At 50.7% G+C, this 16,983-nt stretch overlaps 1 protein-coding gene across 7 annotated transcripts in view; it reads left to right on the top strand.

Moving 5' to 3' along the window:
• DLGAP4 (DLG associated protein 4) overlaps positions 1–16,983 on the top strand; it is a 200,224-nt gene that overhangs the window by 90,419 nt on the left and 92,822 nt on the right. Inside the window, exon 3 of one of the 7 annotated variants that reach the window (XM_040447142.1) lies at positions 9,923–10,070. The exons of the other annotated variants lie outside the window; for them this stretch is intronic. The gene's annotated coding sequence lies outside the window, so the exon portion shown is untranslated. The remainder of the gene's footprint in view (positions 1–9,922; positions 10,071–16,983) is intronic. 7 annotated transcript variants of the gene reach the window in all.

Here is a 16,983-nt window from a genome sequence, read left to right as displayed (position 1 = left end):
GAACCTCCGATGAAATCAGGCCACCCCACAGAGAGGTGAGACACAGCTCCTCCTGCCACCTGCCCCGAGAGCAACCAGAGACCCAAACTGAGCCCAGCCGATCAGGCAGCGTCAAGCCAAATCAGTTCCCGCGCCGTCCTGGGTGGCAGAGGCTTCCGTTCCCTGGGAAAATGATGTGTCTGTTCCAAGAAACCAAATATCCTACAATGAATCCAATTAGATTTCATAGGCACATGAAAACGCGATCCATCTCAAATGTCCTCTGCAAACCTCCAGCCACAGATAAATATTTTATTCCGTTCCAAGCAGTGCCAGGCAGAATATCAAGCAGGATCCAGCCGTCTCCCTGGTGGGTCCAGACAATCCTGGCCAAGGAGGGGTTTCTGAGCAGAGAGACTGTGCTGCTTTAGCCCTCGTGTGACCTCGAGCAGGTCACTTTTCCTTCTTGACAATTTCATGGCCTCACTTGCAAAATGGGTTTGCGACAACCCCCATCCTGGACGTCTCCTTCCCCCACAGTGATGAGCAAGGTGCTGGGCACACCGGAAGCTACTGTTCATTCATCTGACAAATAGCCACTGACGCAGCTGTGAACAAGACAAGCCAATCCCCACCCTGGCAGGGCTGGTGATCTGGGAGGAAGGGGCAGAAATCAACTCATAAGCAAAAGACCACTTTTGCCAGAGATGAGTTTTGCAAAGGATGCAGTCTGCTGTGTTGGAGAAAAACAGGAGGTATCTGGCTTTTATTTTTTTTTAATTTTTTAATGTTTATTTATTTTTGAGAGAGAGCAAGAGACAGAGTGCGAACTGGGGAGGGGCAGAGAGAGAGAGAGACACAGAATCCAAAGCAGGCTCCAGGCTCTGAACTGTCAGGACGGAGCCCAACATTGGGCTCAAATTCACACTGTGAGACCTGAGGTGAAGTCAGACTCTTAACCAACTGAGCCACCCAGGTGCCTCCGTACCTGTTTTTCTGAAGCATCAGGGCAGACCTCCCAGAAGCCTAGGTCTGAATTGGGAAAAGTATTCCCAACAGAGGCTCAGAAAGTGAAAAGTCTCAAAGGTAGGACAGTACTTGGGGAGTTTGAGGATCAGGAAAACCAGTGTGGCTGGAGCTGAGTGAGCAACGGGTGGAGAGGCGTGGAGGAAGCTGGAGACGGCGGCAGGCCTGAGCAGGTTGTCGGGTTCACGATACATTTCTGTTCAACAGACGAACTGTGAAACTGTTCACAACTGCAAATGAGCGGGGCCAGGAAGACACACGTCACCCCAGTGGGAAAGCACCAAGTCCAGGTTCCCTGCTGGAGCTCTGCTGATGAGAACAGGCTGGGAGAAAGGAACTGCCCCTCCTCTAGGATATCTCTTGACCCAGGTGCTGTCACTTGGTGTTCAAATCTTAGCTCCACCACCTACCAGCTGGGCAGGTCACTTCATTTTTGTGGGCCGTGTCCTCATGAGGCATAACCTGGCTTCCCCTGCAGGACTGGTAAATGAGCTAGTGTATGTCACATGTCTGGTGGATTACATGCACCAAGTGAATGAAATAGTTGCTGTTACTGTGCTGTCACCATTATTACATTAATCCATTTACTCCTCCCAGTGACCCTCTTTTACTACCCATATGTTATACTGGCTCAGAGAGGAGAAGCAATTTACTCAAGGTCACACACATGAAGGAACTGGGATTCAAACCTGGGTCTGCCAGATTCTGTAGGAGGTATTACTTCCTCTTGGCCACTCAGGTGTGTGGTAATCTGGACAATGGCTTGAAGAGAGAGCAGAGTGGGTAGGAACCTGGAGCCTCATCCTCTGAGAAAGGAGGTCAGAGAGTGGGGTGGCTGTGCTCAGAGCTATACAGCTGGCAAGGAAGAGGCCAGAGGGGAGTCAGTCCCTATATGGCCAGCCCAGGGCAGAGGGGGTTTGTATATTCTGTAATCCCAGGGGGCAAAGCTGCAGCCAAGGAGGAAAACCCAGAGAGGCTGATCGTCTGAACTCTTCAGCGATGGAGAAGATGGGTTTGTTAAGCAGTGAGCTGCCCACCTCTGGAAGCATGCAAGCCAAAGTCAACATGTTTCCAAAGCAGATTTGTGTTGGTTATCTATTGCTACATAACAAAGTATCCCAAAATGTAGTAGCCTAAAACAACAATAAACATTTATCATCACATGGTTTCTGTGGGTCAGAAAATGTGGGAACAGCTTAGCTGGGTGGTTGTGGCTCAGGGATCCCTCATGAGGTTGCAGTCATGATTCTGCTAAGGCCTCAGTCATCTGAAGGCTCAATTGGGGCTGGAGGATTTGCAGTTCACCCACAGGGCTGTTGATAGGAGACCTCAGCTCCTTGCCACATGGTCCACTCTATGGGGCTGCTTGAGGACCTTTCCAATATGGCAGCTGGCTTCCCCCAGAGCAAGAGATCCAAGAGAGCAAAATGGAAATGGCAGTGTCTTTTATAACCCAGCTCTGGAAGTCACATACTGTCATTTCCACAATGTCCTATTGATTACTCAGGTCAGCCCTACTCAGTATGGGAGGGGACTAGCTTGGAGGGTATCAGTACCAAGAGATGAAACTCTTTGAGGGCCAGCTGGGAGGCTGGCTATGACAAGATTGGACTATAAAACCTAAATGGTCCTGTTCAAGCATCATATGGCCCCTCCAAGCCTCAGTTTTCCTGCATGTATAATGGGGGTTGGATTTGGTGATCCAAACTGTAGGAGTGCCTACAGGTCTGTGTAGAGCGAGCCCAGGGTCAGTAGTCCCAAGCAGTGAAGTCAGGAGCCGGGCGTGCAAGAGGGGACAGTGAGGCCCGTGGTCACCCCAGAGTCCTCAAGCGGCACCAAGGTAGGCTGCAAGATGTTCCCCCAGAAGGCACCATCTCTAGGCACCAGGCCACCTCTGATGTGGCAAAGGCAGTGTCTCAGGGCTGGTGGGCTGTAATTGCTGTATCCCTGCGCTTCTGAAAAGATGGATTCTGTTTCATCCATCTCCCCTTCCAGAGAGATTTTTCTGAAAACTTCTCTAGAGAGACTGTGTGAGGGGGTGGAGTGGACTAAGGGGAGCAGAGGGATGGGCATGCAGAGATGGCGTTTTTGTGTGTTATGTTGGTCTCCCCCACAACACAGCTCTGCTGGTGAGCACTGGCCTGGCTTATGGGAGGTGTTTACAAATATTTGTTGAAGGAAAGAATGAATGAAGCAAACATGAAAATGAGTAAGCTGCCATCTCCACTTGTGGGAAGCTCCCAGTCCAGTGGGGACACTGACAGCTCATTCCAACACAGCGAGAGAGGTGCTCTAGCAGGCTTTGCAAGGCATGGGGGCTCCCTGGAGGAAGGGACGGCCGTCAGAGTCACAGGCCAGAGGGGTAGTCGCAGGTCAGGAAGCGCCTCTCAAGCAGGTGGTGTGTGAGCCAGGCATTGTTCCAGACTCAGGGAGGAGAAGGGCATTCAAGGCAGAGGGAATGGCACCAACAATGGCCTAGAGGGAGTGTGGCCTGGGAAGAGCGAACACTGGCGTGGGGTGGAGATCCTGCCCCAGAAGTGGGTGGGGGGGGTGCGCAGGATTGCAAAGAGCTCTGACAGTTGGGGGAGCAAGGCAGCCAAGGTAGGCTCTTTAGTGAAGGAGGAGGTTATTGGAGTCAAGAATGTGTTAGAGTGGTTTAAGAGCATGGACTCTGGACTTAGAGAGGCCTGGGTTCAAATCCCAGCTCTGGCATTGGGGCAATTTGCTCATCGTGGGCGCCTTAGTCTCCTCATGTGTGAAGTGGATGTGTCGATGGTAGTTAACTACGTCATGGGGCTGCCGGAGGTTGAAAAGAGTTAATGTTTGTGCTTAAAGTGCTTGGAACAGAGTCTGACACATAGTGAGGCTGCGTGAGTGTTAGTTATTGTAAGTATTGTATACACATGCGAGGGAGGCATGGACCATTTCTGGAAGGCCACAGGAGAAATTCCCATGGTGGGGGCCTAGGTGGGAGGGAGACTTGCTATTTTTTTTTAACACATTCTGGGCATGTGCTATTTTAATAATGATGGTGGATGGGCCAGGGAGGCTGCGGGGGGACTGGGGACTCATTGGATCAGAGCTGATGGGGTCCACTCGTGCAGAGAATATGGGGTGGGAGGCAAGGACTGGATTAGGGTGTCCTTAGGACTGCCTGGTGACCTGTCAAGTGTGGGAGAGAGGGAGAGGGTGGAGTGAGGGCACCCCAAAGTTAGCAAACCTATACTGGGACATCAAGACTTAAACGGGACCCAGAAACTGTGCCAGGCTGGTCCCTGGGAGAAGGGCCCAAGGGAGGAACAGCTTGTGGAGCCCAGGGATGCTTCCTTGAAGGTGCTGAGGCAATGACCAAAGCGAATTATTGACATCCACGAGGAGGCTGGGGCCACTGGCTCCGACTGTGAAGTTCCTGAAGGTCGCTGTTAGGAGCTGGGGCCACACAGTGGGGTGCTCTACCCTTTGTCCCTCCATTCAGCCCCTCGCCTTGGCAAGGGGTTGGGTAGAGGTTAAGTGTTCACCCTTGAAGTCACACCAGATGATTCACCTCTACTCCACAAGGCACAGATGTCCTGCTTGTCTTGGTCTCAGGACTGGGAAGGGGTGACAGGGCACCTGTTGGGGGGAACTGGACTCTCCTCTTTAAAGTGGGGAGCATGGCTCATAGCACGATGTTTGGATATCATGGATGGTTCTTGACCTTGAAAAAGCTTTGAAATTACCACGTACTGTGCCTGACCCCGTTTCCCATCCCTAAGAGAGAGGGTAACAGGACTAGGTCCCCTTTACCTAGGGCAATCAGCTAGCAGACCCTGGAATCCCAAACTGTGTGAACTGTAAGAGACCTTGAAGACTTCCTATTCCAGCCAACCCCACATTGTGCAGATGGGGAAACTGAGGCTCAGAGGCAGCAGGGGTCAGCCTGAGCTCATATTGTAGGTTAGGGGCCCAGCCAGGCTCTGTGCTCCAGTTTGGGCCGGGGGTGGGGGGGGCGGTCAGGCAGGGGTGCGCATGTGACAGTGGAAAGCCTGTAGGAATCTGATAGACCTGCGTTCGAATCCTAGTCCCACTACTTACCAGACAAGTCCCTCACCTCTGAGCCTCAGTTTCCTCATCTTTCATTCAGAATGACTGATAACTCAGACTCAGAGGTGTGGAAGCATCAATGATACCACGTCTTAAAGGGGCTAGTGCAATAGGCCCTCAGTGAGTGGTGTTCCCTTTCAAATGGTCCTAAATGGTTGTTCACATCTTCCTGCATTCATTCATTCATTCATTTGTGTGTTTGTTTGTTCACCAGCCTGCTGTGTAAGTGCCTGCAGTATACCAGGCTCTGTGAGGTGTATCAGACTCAGGAGCATCTTTGCCCTCAAGATGCTCACAGGAGAGAGGATTCCAGATTTGCTGGAGGGGTGACTAATTCACTATGTGTCCCCCGAGGGTCAGAGAAATACAGAGGAGATGGCGCTCGGGCTGGGCTACTGGGATGAGCAGGAGTCCCTAGGCAACCAAGGAGAGAGGCCATTTCACACAGAGGGAACGGCATGTGCAAAGTCATAGGCACCTGAAGCTGTTGTATACGGGGAGCCCCAGAGGGCCCTGTGTGTGTGGCTTCCAGGTGGGAAGCTGCTGAGGTGGAAGTGGGGTGAGGCAGGGGTCTGAGCACTGACAGTCTAGGTATCAGGTTGGGGGGGTTGGGGTTTTCCTGAAGACCCAGAGACAGAGATTTCAGAGAGATCTTTTGGAAGGTGATCCCAGGAAGGCCTTGTTAGGGAGGGGGGAAGGGAAGGAAAGGGAACGGGTAAAGGATTATTTAGGCAGGTACTTCTGTGCACGACTGGGGACCCTGGGAGACAGAGTGGAATGCAACTCAGGGTTACCAGCACCCAAGGGGTAAGGAGGCCAGGTGTTTATGCACCAGCTCCCCATCTGTCAAGGGTTGAGGGCTACTTTTAGGGGCATCAGCTCCCCCATATTTCCTGTTTGCCTTGTGCATAGGCTGAGCTCTCCTTTGGACAGAGTCACAGGTGCTTGTGGGAGGTGGCCTTGCAGATAGAGGTGAGTGCCCAGGGGATATGGGCAGTACCCCCAGAGCCTCTGCTACAGGCTTCATCCTTCCCTTGTCTTTTGGGGAAAAGGGACCAGCCAGCACCAGGGAGCTGTGAGCTGCTTGCACAGCCCAGGCTCACCTCTCCGCTGGCATCCAGTGACCTCGGACCAGCTCACACCTGCTCAGAAGCCTTTGATGACTCCTACCTGCAGTTTATTATTTTTAATAAATTTTTAGAATAGATAATATATCCATGTGGATCAAAATTCTGAAGACTAAATGCAATGTGGTTTCCTGGACTGGATCCTGAAACAGAGAAAGGATGTTAATGGAATTGGTGAACTCCAAATAAAGTCTGGAGTTTAGTTAATGGTAATGTACCAACACTAATTTCTTAGTTATAACAAATGTACCATTGTTACATAAAATGTTAACATTAGGTGAAACTGGGTGAAGGTTACATGGGGAACATTCTGTACTCTTTGTAACCTGGAATAATCCAAAATTATTTGAAAATAAAAGGCTTATGTTTTTGATTCTAAAAAAAAACATAGTAAAAAGTTCCTCTCCCACCCTTTCTTCCATCCACCCTGTTTCTGGTGTTCTGGGTGCTCTTCCACAGATAAGCAGATTGGTACCAGACAGACAATTGGTACATTCCATGGCAGATGCTGTGGAGGCCCACTCCTACCACCTCCCCTCACTGTCTGGTTGGTGCTGACTGCTTGCTTCTGGAAACACCTGTAGCTCTCCAGCTGAGGGCTTTCTTTCAGTCCACATGGGGAGGGTGAAGTGCCAGGAAGTTAGTGCCCCCAGGGCAGCCCTCAGAGGTGCAGAAGGAGGAGAGGAATACGCACACCCCAGCTCCGTTGGCCCTCAGCAGGGAAACTGAGCTGCGTGTTCTCCTGTCAAACAGGGTTCCCGGGGGGGATGGAGCTCACTTGCCTATAGTTTAGGAATGCACCCTTTATTGCCTTGTTTAGCTTCCTGCTCCCTCCCCGTGCTTCCTAGAATCACCTCCCAAAAAGACTCAAATCCTTGGCTACTGGTCTGCTTCTGAGAGAGCCCAAACTGAGACAGATACCATAACCCTGTTCTGCCCCCTGCTGTTTTTACTTAGCAGTGTATTTTGGAGAGCTTTTCATGTCAGTACTTAGAGCAACCTTATCTTTTTTTTATAGCTGCATAGTATTCCATAGTGTACTGGATCATAATTTGCTTATCCAGTCTCCTCCTGGACATGTGGGTTGTTTTCAGACTTTTGCTAGTACAAACTATTTTTCTTCCAAGATTTCAAAATATCTTCTTTCAGGAAGAACTCTTTGCACCCCCATTTCCCACGGGCATAAGGCAAGGCTACTGGATAATTCTTGGAAGTGGGATTGCTGGTGCTAGTGGCCTCAGAGGCCCTGCTCTATTTCGATGGCAGGTGGCCTACAGTTTAAATCTAGAGTCCCTGAGGTCCACCAAAGCCCTCCATGATCTGAACCCTCACATCTGCTTCTCCCTCCCTCTCAAAGCCCACCCTTGCCACATGAACAACTTGATATTTTTTCCAGCACTGCCCCAGCTCTCACCTCTGACCTTGATTTGTCGATGCCTTCCTCTTTTATGAAATGTTCTTCCCTATACCTTTATCTGTTGAACCTGTCTTCAGAGAGCTTGCTAAAATGCCACCTCCTCTAGGGAGCCTTCCTGGTGCTCCAGCAAGTATTGATCCTTCCTTTCACTGGGTTGCTCACCCTGTCTTTGGCATTTCCTGGAATTTATTTTTATGTGTTTTCTAATTGCTATGTGTATTTCTGCCTCCTGCACTTGGCCGCCTGATCTTTAAGGGCTGGAACCGTCTGAGTCACAAAGCAGGCCCATAAATGTTGGAGGAATTGAATTAAATGTGCTGGTGGCATTCTGACCATTTTGTTCTGCTGTTTGCCAACACAACCTTCCAGGATGGTCCCTCAGTGAGGGCCAGAATGAAACAGGCCAGGGCAGGTGTCCTCCAGAGCCTGCCTGCCCCACATTCAGAGTTGTGAGGCCAGAGAGTAGGGCAGTGTGTCCCCTGGACAACCTTCCCCTAGTAGTTCTCTCCTAGGAAGGTGGTGGTAAGCAGGCAGTTAGAGGTTGTGTCCCCTGACCGCAGCCCAGGGTTCTGGGAGTTGGTGACAGATGGGACGTTGTTACCTGAAAGCTAAGAAGTAGCTCAGGGAGGTGACTGGAGGCACGGACTCTGGAGCCAAACTGCCTGGGTTCAAATCCTACCTGTGTGACCTTGAGCAAGTCACTTCCTTCAGTGCCTCAACTCTCCCTCTATAAAATGGGGCCAATGGGAGGATGCGCTTCACAGGGCTGATTTGAGGATTCAACAAGACAATTAATAGAAAATGCTAACATATACATAGGAAGCACTGGACAAATAAGCTTCAGAAAGGTCTTAAAAGGCTTTTGGGAATTCATGTAACAACCACAGCTCCTCTTTATAGAGCACTGACCAGAAATTTTACTAGGTGCTCTACAGACTCCTGCTGAATCTTATAAATATCCTACAAGTTAACTATCTTAATTTTTTTAGTTGTGGTAGGAAACACACATTTTAACCAAATTGACCATTCTAACCACTTAAAAATGTACAATTCGGTGGCATTAAATACATCCACAGTGTTGTCAGCTGTCACCAATGTCTCTTTCTAGAACTCTTTTATCACCCCCAACAATGATCTAGTACCTACTTAAGTCATTCCTCACTCCCCCTCCTCCTAGCCCCCAGCAACCACTAACCCACTTTCTGTCCTATTATTTTACCTATTCTGGACATTTCCTGTAAAGGAACCATACAGTGGCTGTACCATGCCTCAGCACCTCATTCTTTTTTATGGCTGACTAATAGTCCATTGTATAGCAAGTGACTTAGCTCGTCCATTCTTCTCAGGTGAAGAAACTGAGGCTAAGAGAAGCCTACTAACCTGCACGAGGTCACATGCCTGGGAAGGGGTGGAGCTGGATTCCAGCCCAAGTCAGATGAAATCCAACACCTGCTCGCTTCCTCCCTTAGCACTTCCTGGTGGACAAACACCCTTCCATTCAACTAGTCCCATTTATCCCCTCACAGGGACCCCACACAGTTGGGATAATCATGTCCACTTTCCAAATGAGAAATCCGAGGAAGGGAAGGTGACCTGCCTGGGACCACACAGTGAGTCAGCCAGGGTCTCAGCCCCCATGAGCACAACAACAAATATTGCTTTGAATGGCAGCCAAACACCCTAGGTTATTCCAGTGTGCAGCCAGGACTGAGGAATCCCTGCCTTGGGGAGCCATGAACATGTAAATTACAGGGCTTTCTTGGTGAGGGCTCCCAGTTTCTATAGGGAACATAGAGATTTGAGGCTCACTTTATTGCAGTCTGTTAGTAAACCATTTACTAAGGTTTGTGTTAGGGAGGTGGCTAGGTGGGGAGTGCTTAGGCTGCGTCTCATGATATACCTAGCAGACCAGAGCTCTCAAAACAGGATAGAGTCACTGTACGGGTAACTGACTCTTCAGCACTACTGGATAGTCAAGGCAAAGCTTCTCTACTGCACCACCACAACAGTTGTTATTGTTACAGGCTAACAGCTAGTTAATAAAGCTAAAGTACTGACAAAAAAAAAAATGAATGGCAGCCAAGGGGATTATTGAGGTCCTTCGAGATCTTACTAGAATGAGAAAGGGAGAAGATGGATGAGCCTCGCCTCTGTCCCCTTCCCAGCCCTATAGTCATCCAGCGTGACCTGGGGAGCTATGCATGGGGCTGATGGGCAACTCGCTCTGAGGCTGTGGCCAGCTGTCCCCCACGATCATCCCAGGGCAGTATTTTTCTTTTTTTTTCATCAGCAAAAACTTATTCCTGTTGACCAGCATCTCTGCCAAACGTGGCCTGACTACTGATTCTCCAGCCTGAGCAGTGGGGTGCTAGGGCACCGCAAGCACAGAGTCAGGAGACCTGAGCCCCTTGCAGCCTCCACCTGCTGTGTGACCTTGGGTGAGTCCCAGGCCCTGCTGGAGCCTAGTCAGCAAAGTGCAGCATGAGAAGCATGGACAAGATACTACAGGTTTGGTGCTGAACATTCCACAATTCATAGGCTTGAGAGAAGCTCTTTGGGGACTGCAGAGTGTAAGACCCCATTGCTATCCCCTCCGGTCCCATGTAAGCATCACGGGCAACACCATGTGCAGCGATCAAGTTCTAGGCCAGTACTGTCCCATAGTGCTATCTGTGCCGATGGAAATGGTCTGTATTGCACTCTGCATATGGTAGCCACTGGCCAGATGTGGCCATTGAGCAGTGGAAATGTGGCTAGTGGCACTGAGAAACTAAATTTAGTTTTCACTTACTTGTATTTAGGCTGTTTTTTTTAATGTTTATTTATTTTGAGAGAGAGAGAGAGAGAAAGAGAGAGCAGGGGAGGGGCACAGAGAGAGGGAGATACAAAATCCGAAGCAGGCTCCAGGCTCTGAGCTGTCAGCACAGAGCCCAACACGGGGCTTGAACCCACAGACTGTGAGCTCATGACCTGAGCTGAATTTAGACGCTTAACAGACTGAGCTACCCAAGCGCCCCTAAGTTTAATCAAATAGCTAGAGCAGGTTTAGACGGTTAGGCTCTGGGGACATGAGGAAATGTGAGGGCCACTTAGAAAGTGCCCACAGCCCAGAACACACCCACCCCTTATTTGTTTGACACCTCCAGAGAACACTGGCCTAGGAGTCCAGAAGCCTGGCTTCAGATCCCAGTTGCAGCCAACATGCTGTGTGATCCAGGCCAAGCTCCATCCCCTCTCTGAACTTCCAAGTGGCTGAAAAGGGATGGAGCCCAGCCCTGTTGCCCATGGTGGGTCCTTTTGATAAGGATAGCAACAGAGAATACTTGTAGAATACTCACTGTGTGACAGGTACTGTGCGAAGCCATCTGTCTATATTAACTCATTTATCTCAGCCGACAGCCTCTGGAGGACACTGGACTCAGGGAGGTTCAGTAACTGGCTCAGGCACACACAGCACCAGGATTCAGACTTGAGGAGGCTTGTTCCAGAGCCCATATTCATAGCCTCCATACTGCACTGCCTGGGGGTGGGGGGAGGTCTGTCCTCAGCCCTTCCTGGGGCCATTGCAGGGAGTGACTGGAACAAGGCATTGAGGCCCGGAGTGTCTGGTGGTGGCCCCCGGATGAGGTCTGGAGGTAGAGGGGAGGGAGGCAGTTGTGATCATCAGCCTCTCATCTCCCCCAGTCAGTTTTTTCCCACCTAGGTGAGGGCAGGGTGACTCTGATTCCTATGGATTGAGATTGAGGCAGTCTTGGCTTGGAAATCCAGAGAAGAATCTCAGACCAGACCTCATTTACTCCATCTCAGCAACAGACCCATGTTCCTTCTTGCATGGGTGAGCATATAATTCGTCATCTAAATCATGACATTTTTGAGAATGAAACAGGGCACTAGCCATCAGGGACTGCAGAGCAACAGGCAGAACCTGGGCAAACCAGGATGTATGTCATCGCCTTCATGCATGAACATTTATGAGTGTCAGCTCTGTGCAGGGTCCTGATTCTGGTACAGAGACAGTTGGGGCCATCTGTGAGTCCTTAGGGTGGTAGCTCCCATCAGAGGGGAACTCAGAGAAGGCCTTACCCCACCCCCATCTGCAAGATCAAGGAAGACTTCTTGGAGGAAGGGATATCTCTTCTGAGCTTCAAAGGTATTAAGCAGAGGAAGAGGCTAGGGACAGAGCATTTTTCAAGAAGGTTCTGGGGAACAGAAACACAAACACCAGACCAGCCCATTTGGGCCCCAGACATGGAGAAGAAGCAAGAAAGGGGTATGGGGCAGCCTGACAGTCAACAACCTTCTCTTCCATTGGGCAGCTCCAGTTCTCTCCAGTGCCTCTGCCTCTGAGGCTCTGACTACCCCATTCATTTAGCAGCTGCTGTGGTGCGCCTCCTTGGTGATGGCTCTGTCCTTAGTACCAGCGATAGCATGGAAAATGAAACAGACCTGGTCTCCCCGCCCTTCCCGTCAATCTCAGAGCCCACAGACCATGAAGAGATGGATATTAATCAAGTGCACAAGGAACCAAGCAGAATAAGTAGAGATCCTGAGAAGTGCCTTGAAGGAAATCAAGAAGGGGGTCAAGAGAGAAAGTAGGGTGGGATGGGGGAACCATCTTAGACACAAGAGTCAGGGAAAGAGCCCTTGGAGGTGATGTTTGAGCGGAAACTCAAATCAACAGAAGCAGCCAGATATGTGGAGAGTTGAAAGGAAAAAATGTTCAGGCAGAGGGAACAGCATGTGTAAAAACCCTGTGGCAGGAAAGAGCTGGGGATGCTGGAGAAATAACATATGAGGAGGCCAAGGGTGGCTGAGTCAGTAGGAGGAGGCTGGAGTTTTGCCTGAGGGCAAGGGGAGACCTTGAAGGAGTTTAAGGGAACTGGGTAAAGTGATTCTATGGGTTTTGACTCTGTGGTTCTGCCTCTATCGTCCCTTTGTTCTGTGGGTCTAGGCCTGTGTCCTTCTGTTTTTTCCATATCTACCACACAAAGATGAGCACTGGGGGCGGGGCTGGGGCAAGGTTGGTCTGTGACCTCTGGAGCCTCAGCTGAGCCTAGGCAGGTTTAAATGGGGTGTGGTGTCAGAGAGGCCTGGAAACAGCCTGTCACCACAGAACCCCTCAGCCCCAAATCTGTGCCCCTCGGAGTTCACCGTCAGGATGGGCAGCACAGGAATTCAGCTTCAAGCAGAGGAGGAAGCCCTTGCTCTGAGGACAGTGGGGACAATGTCGGCCACATGTCCTGAGCAGCTGGAGCCATTGCCTGCTCTCTTATTGACCAACAACCAGTTGATTGAATGTTACGCTTTTCAAACAGTTGCTATGGACACAGACTTAGGCTGGGAGCAATTCGGACCCTGAATTCATCAGCATAACGGAGTTGTCATAGATGAAAAGGATCCTGGAACCTCAGCCTTGTGGGCAAAGCCATGGAATGTGGCCTCAGGAGTCAGATTGATTCACACCAGGGCCCACCCTCCCCCCTTCAGCTGAGGGGCCTAGGGCAATTGACTTTAGCCATTTGAGGTGCTTTTTCTCGTGGGCTTATTACTTATTTCTGCATTAAAAATTATACCAACACTTGCCAGTGGCTTAAAACAATAAATGTGTATTATCTCACACAGTTTCTAAGAGTCGGGGACCCAGGAGCAGCCTCAGTGGGTGGTTCTGGCCCAGCGACAATCGTGAGGTTCCAGTCAAGTTGTTGGCCTGGGCTGTTCTCATCCCGGGTCCTAACTGAGGGCTTAGGATTTGCTTCCAAGATGGCTTGTCACACGGCTCTGCAGTTAGTGCTGGCTGTCGGCAGGCCTCAGTTCCTCCCCATGTGGACCTCTCCTTAGGGCTGCTTAGTGTCCTTACAACGTGGTGGCTGGCTTCCCCCAAGGCTGGTGATCCAAGAGAGCAAGGCAGTGTCCATTCTGACCTACCTCAGAAGTCATACTCGGTCATTTTCACAATAGCCTACTGGTTATCTAGTCAACCCTGACTCGTCTTGCGGCAGGGGAGTGGCAAGGGGTGCATACACAGGAACATGACTTCCAGGAAATGGGGATCACTGGGGTGCATTTGGAGCCCGACTACCAGAGCATACTGCTCATCCCCCCCAGGAGAGCTGCAGTGAGGATTAAATGAGTTCACATATGGGAAGCACCTAGTCTACAGTAAGCACTCAATAAATGATCGCTATGATTAGCTGGAGCTGAAGACTCGCCATCCTGGAGCTGCCTCACTGTCTTCATCATTTCTAGGCATATCTCAAGACCTTCTGCCAGTCTTTGATTTAGCAAAAGCTGCATAAGCCTCTCCTGTGTCCAGACCCCATGCTGGGTGCTAGTGACACAACAGTGACAAAGACCCTGTCCCTGCTGTTCCAAACTCTGTCACACCTAAATCTGGGCGATGCAGTAGAGGGCTGGCAGGTGAGGTGCTACTCCTGATGGAGGTCAGGGCTGGCCTCTCTGCAGAGGTAGCCTGTGCACTGAGACTTGATGAAGCAAAGGACTAGTCATGTGGTGTTAAGGGGGACAGAGCATTTCTGACACACAGGCAGGGCAAGAGCCCCAAGATGGGAGTTAATGACCTGTGTTCAAGGAACAGGATGGAGGCCCGAGGGAGTAGGGCAGGAAATGAGGTTGGAAAAGCAAGAAGAAACAAGATGAGTAAGAAGATTGGCTTTTAGTCTAAGGGCCATGGGAGTCTTGTCGTCTGGGTGAGAGACGATGGGGGCCTGACCCTAGGCAGGGCTGCGAGGGTGGCATTCTGGAATATCTTGAAGGTGGAGTGTTTTGAAGGGTTTGCTGTTTGATGGGGTATAGGGGTAGGAGAAAGTGGAGTCAAGGATGATCCTGAGGTTTCTGACTTGAGTGAGCAGGAGGATGGTGTTGTCATGAGCAGAATTGGGGTAGACTGTGGGAGGAACAGGTTGGGGTGGGTGGGAGATCAGGCATTCGATTTTGGACCTGTCAGACATCCAGGGCAAGATGTCAGGGAGGCAGAGATAGGAGTCTGGTGTTTGAGAGAGACTGGCGGAAGAAGTAAATTTAGGAGTTGTCAGATATAGGTGGTGTTTAAAGCCATGAGTCTGGATGAGATCAGCAGGAGAGAGAGGGTAGAGAGAAGCAAAGAGCACCCAGTTCCTCTAGCACTCAGAGGTCAGAGGAGGAGAAGCCAGCAAGAGATAGTGCAGGTGTGGCAAGGAATGGAGGAGGAGAATGGGAGGGGCACCCAGAGATGAAGTCACAGTGTAACACAGCCTACCTCCACCTCCATCCCTGCCCCAGGCAATACCAAGGCCCTGGAGGCTCCATAGAACCATTCTTCCTTCTCCTTCCACACTTCCCTTCATGCCTACGGCAGTGGCTATGTCCTCCGTGGACTGCTGTGAACATCCCCAGAATGTTCTGCCATTCCACCCACATCATTTCCAGCCTTTCATCACTTGGCTCACCCTCCCGTACCCTGCTCTAGTTCTCTATCTCTTAACCACAGGGTTCAGCATTGAAGAGAACTATCCCCTCCCTTCATTTCGACTGTCGATCTCTGTTAACTCAATCTTAGACAAAACCAGCCTTGCTGGTACCACCAAATACAGAAGATATAAGTAGGAAATAGTAAGAGATTTGGACTGGTTAAGGGGAGCTCTGTCAAGAGGGGAAGTGGGCTTGTTAATGTGGGGGTTTGGGGTTACGTCAGCAAGGGTCTTGACTGCCTCGCCAAGGAATTTGAACTGAGGAGAGAAGAGGATCCACAGAAGGTCCTAGATTAGGGAAATGATGCAATCAGGTAAGTTTTGCTTCAGGAAGAGTCATGCTGGGTTCCGTTCCTGGCCTTGTCCCTAATTAAGCTCACAGGCCAACTCAGGCTCCAGAATGAGCTGGGGTAGGACAGGGAGCCCCCACTGTGTGCAGATGAGAGTAGTGACAGCAGACACGGTTGCACCACAGAGCAGGGAGTGTTCCCAGGGAGGCAGCAGCTCCGCTGGTTCCTTCATGTTTCCGTGAGGGCAATGAGGCTTATATTAATGAGAGATAATTATGGGCACCCGGATGGGCCTAAGTATAGCTCAGAGACAAAGGCAGCGTGAGGCAGCCAGCTGCTTCCCCTGCAAGGCCGAGGCCTGCCTATTTTAAGACCTCCCCAAGGTGAGGCTCCTGCCACCCCTGGGCGTTGGGTGGCTGATGGGCTGGTACCCAGTGTCCCAGGAACTCTGACCAAGAGTGTTCAAAGGGAATCAGCATGACTAGATGCCCACATAACCCTCACTCAAACCCCCGCTGCCTAGAGGTGGAAACTGAGGCCCGGAGTGACCAGTCCAAGGTTGCAGCAAGAGTAGAGCCAGGATGTGAATGCAGGTACAGGTGCCTGCACTTGCCATGATGCTATGTAGCGTCTCTATACTGGAAGCATTGGCCTGTCCCCAGGAAGTGCAATGAGGTGAGGAGGGGAGTATGACTGATGTTTATTGAGCCCTAAGTGCCAGATGCTTCCCATATGATATCACAATTAATCCTCATGCTATTCTTGAAAAGTAAGGATCCTCTTCCCCATGTTATTGAAGAGGAAACCGAGGCCTAGGGGGAGTGATTAAATTGCCATATGTCCCTCGGTGAGGAGGGAAAGCAGTAGAACCCAGTTACGTCCTGTCTTAGGGTCAGTTTCCCCAGGAAACTGACTCTGAGGTGAGGAGCACAGGATTGTGCAGAGGGAGGAGTTGAATGGAGATGTAGTTACAACAAAGGCCTCTGCTGACCCCTTGGGCAGCTCTGGAGCTGGGGTGGCCCTTCAGGGTTGTTCTGAATTGGGCAAGGGGGCCAAGCTTTGGTGCCTGCACATCAACCAGTTGCTGGCTGCTGGCTGCTCCGAGAAGGAGTGTAACCTTGGGTAAGGCATCTCCCTTTAGCTGAGAGCAAGTCCTAGTAGGTACCAGGTACCCCGTGTGAACTGTAAGCAGCCAGTGCTCTTGGCAGCTGGAGATGTAAGTGCCTCAATCGTGGGCGGCCATCATAGTTTCCACTACGTGTCCATCTCCAGATTGTTTCTCATTCCTCTGTCCCCCAGATGAGTAGAACCAGTCCTTGCCCACAAGGAGGTTGTGGGAACATGGACTCATTGTGGAACTGACAGGCCAGGGGATGCTGGAGGGAAGGGAGGGCATCAGTGCTAATGAGCAAGGAAAGGGTGAGTGGCTAGCCTAGGGAAAGTTGAAAAATACTACCTATTTAAAACCTGTAGGGAGGGGTACCTGGGTGGCTCAGTTGGTTGAACGTCCCACTCTTGATTTCCACTCAGGTCATGATCTCACAGTTTGTGAGTTCAAGTCCTGCCTCAAGCTCTGTGCTGACAGCATGGAGCCT

This window comes from Herpailurus yagouaroundi, unplaced genomic scaffold (genome assembly GCF_014898765.1).
Source record: "Herpailurus yagouaroundi ecotype Mexico unplaced genomic scaffold, PumYag 196, whole genome shotgun sequence".
Lineage (NCBI taxonomy): Eukaryota > Metazoa > Chordata > Mammalia > Carnivora > Felidae > Herpailurus > Herpailurus yagouaroundi.
The sequence above is the reverse complement of the archived record's forward strand: the minus strand, read 5'-3'. Positions and strand labels throughout refer to the sequence as shown.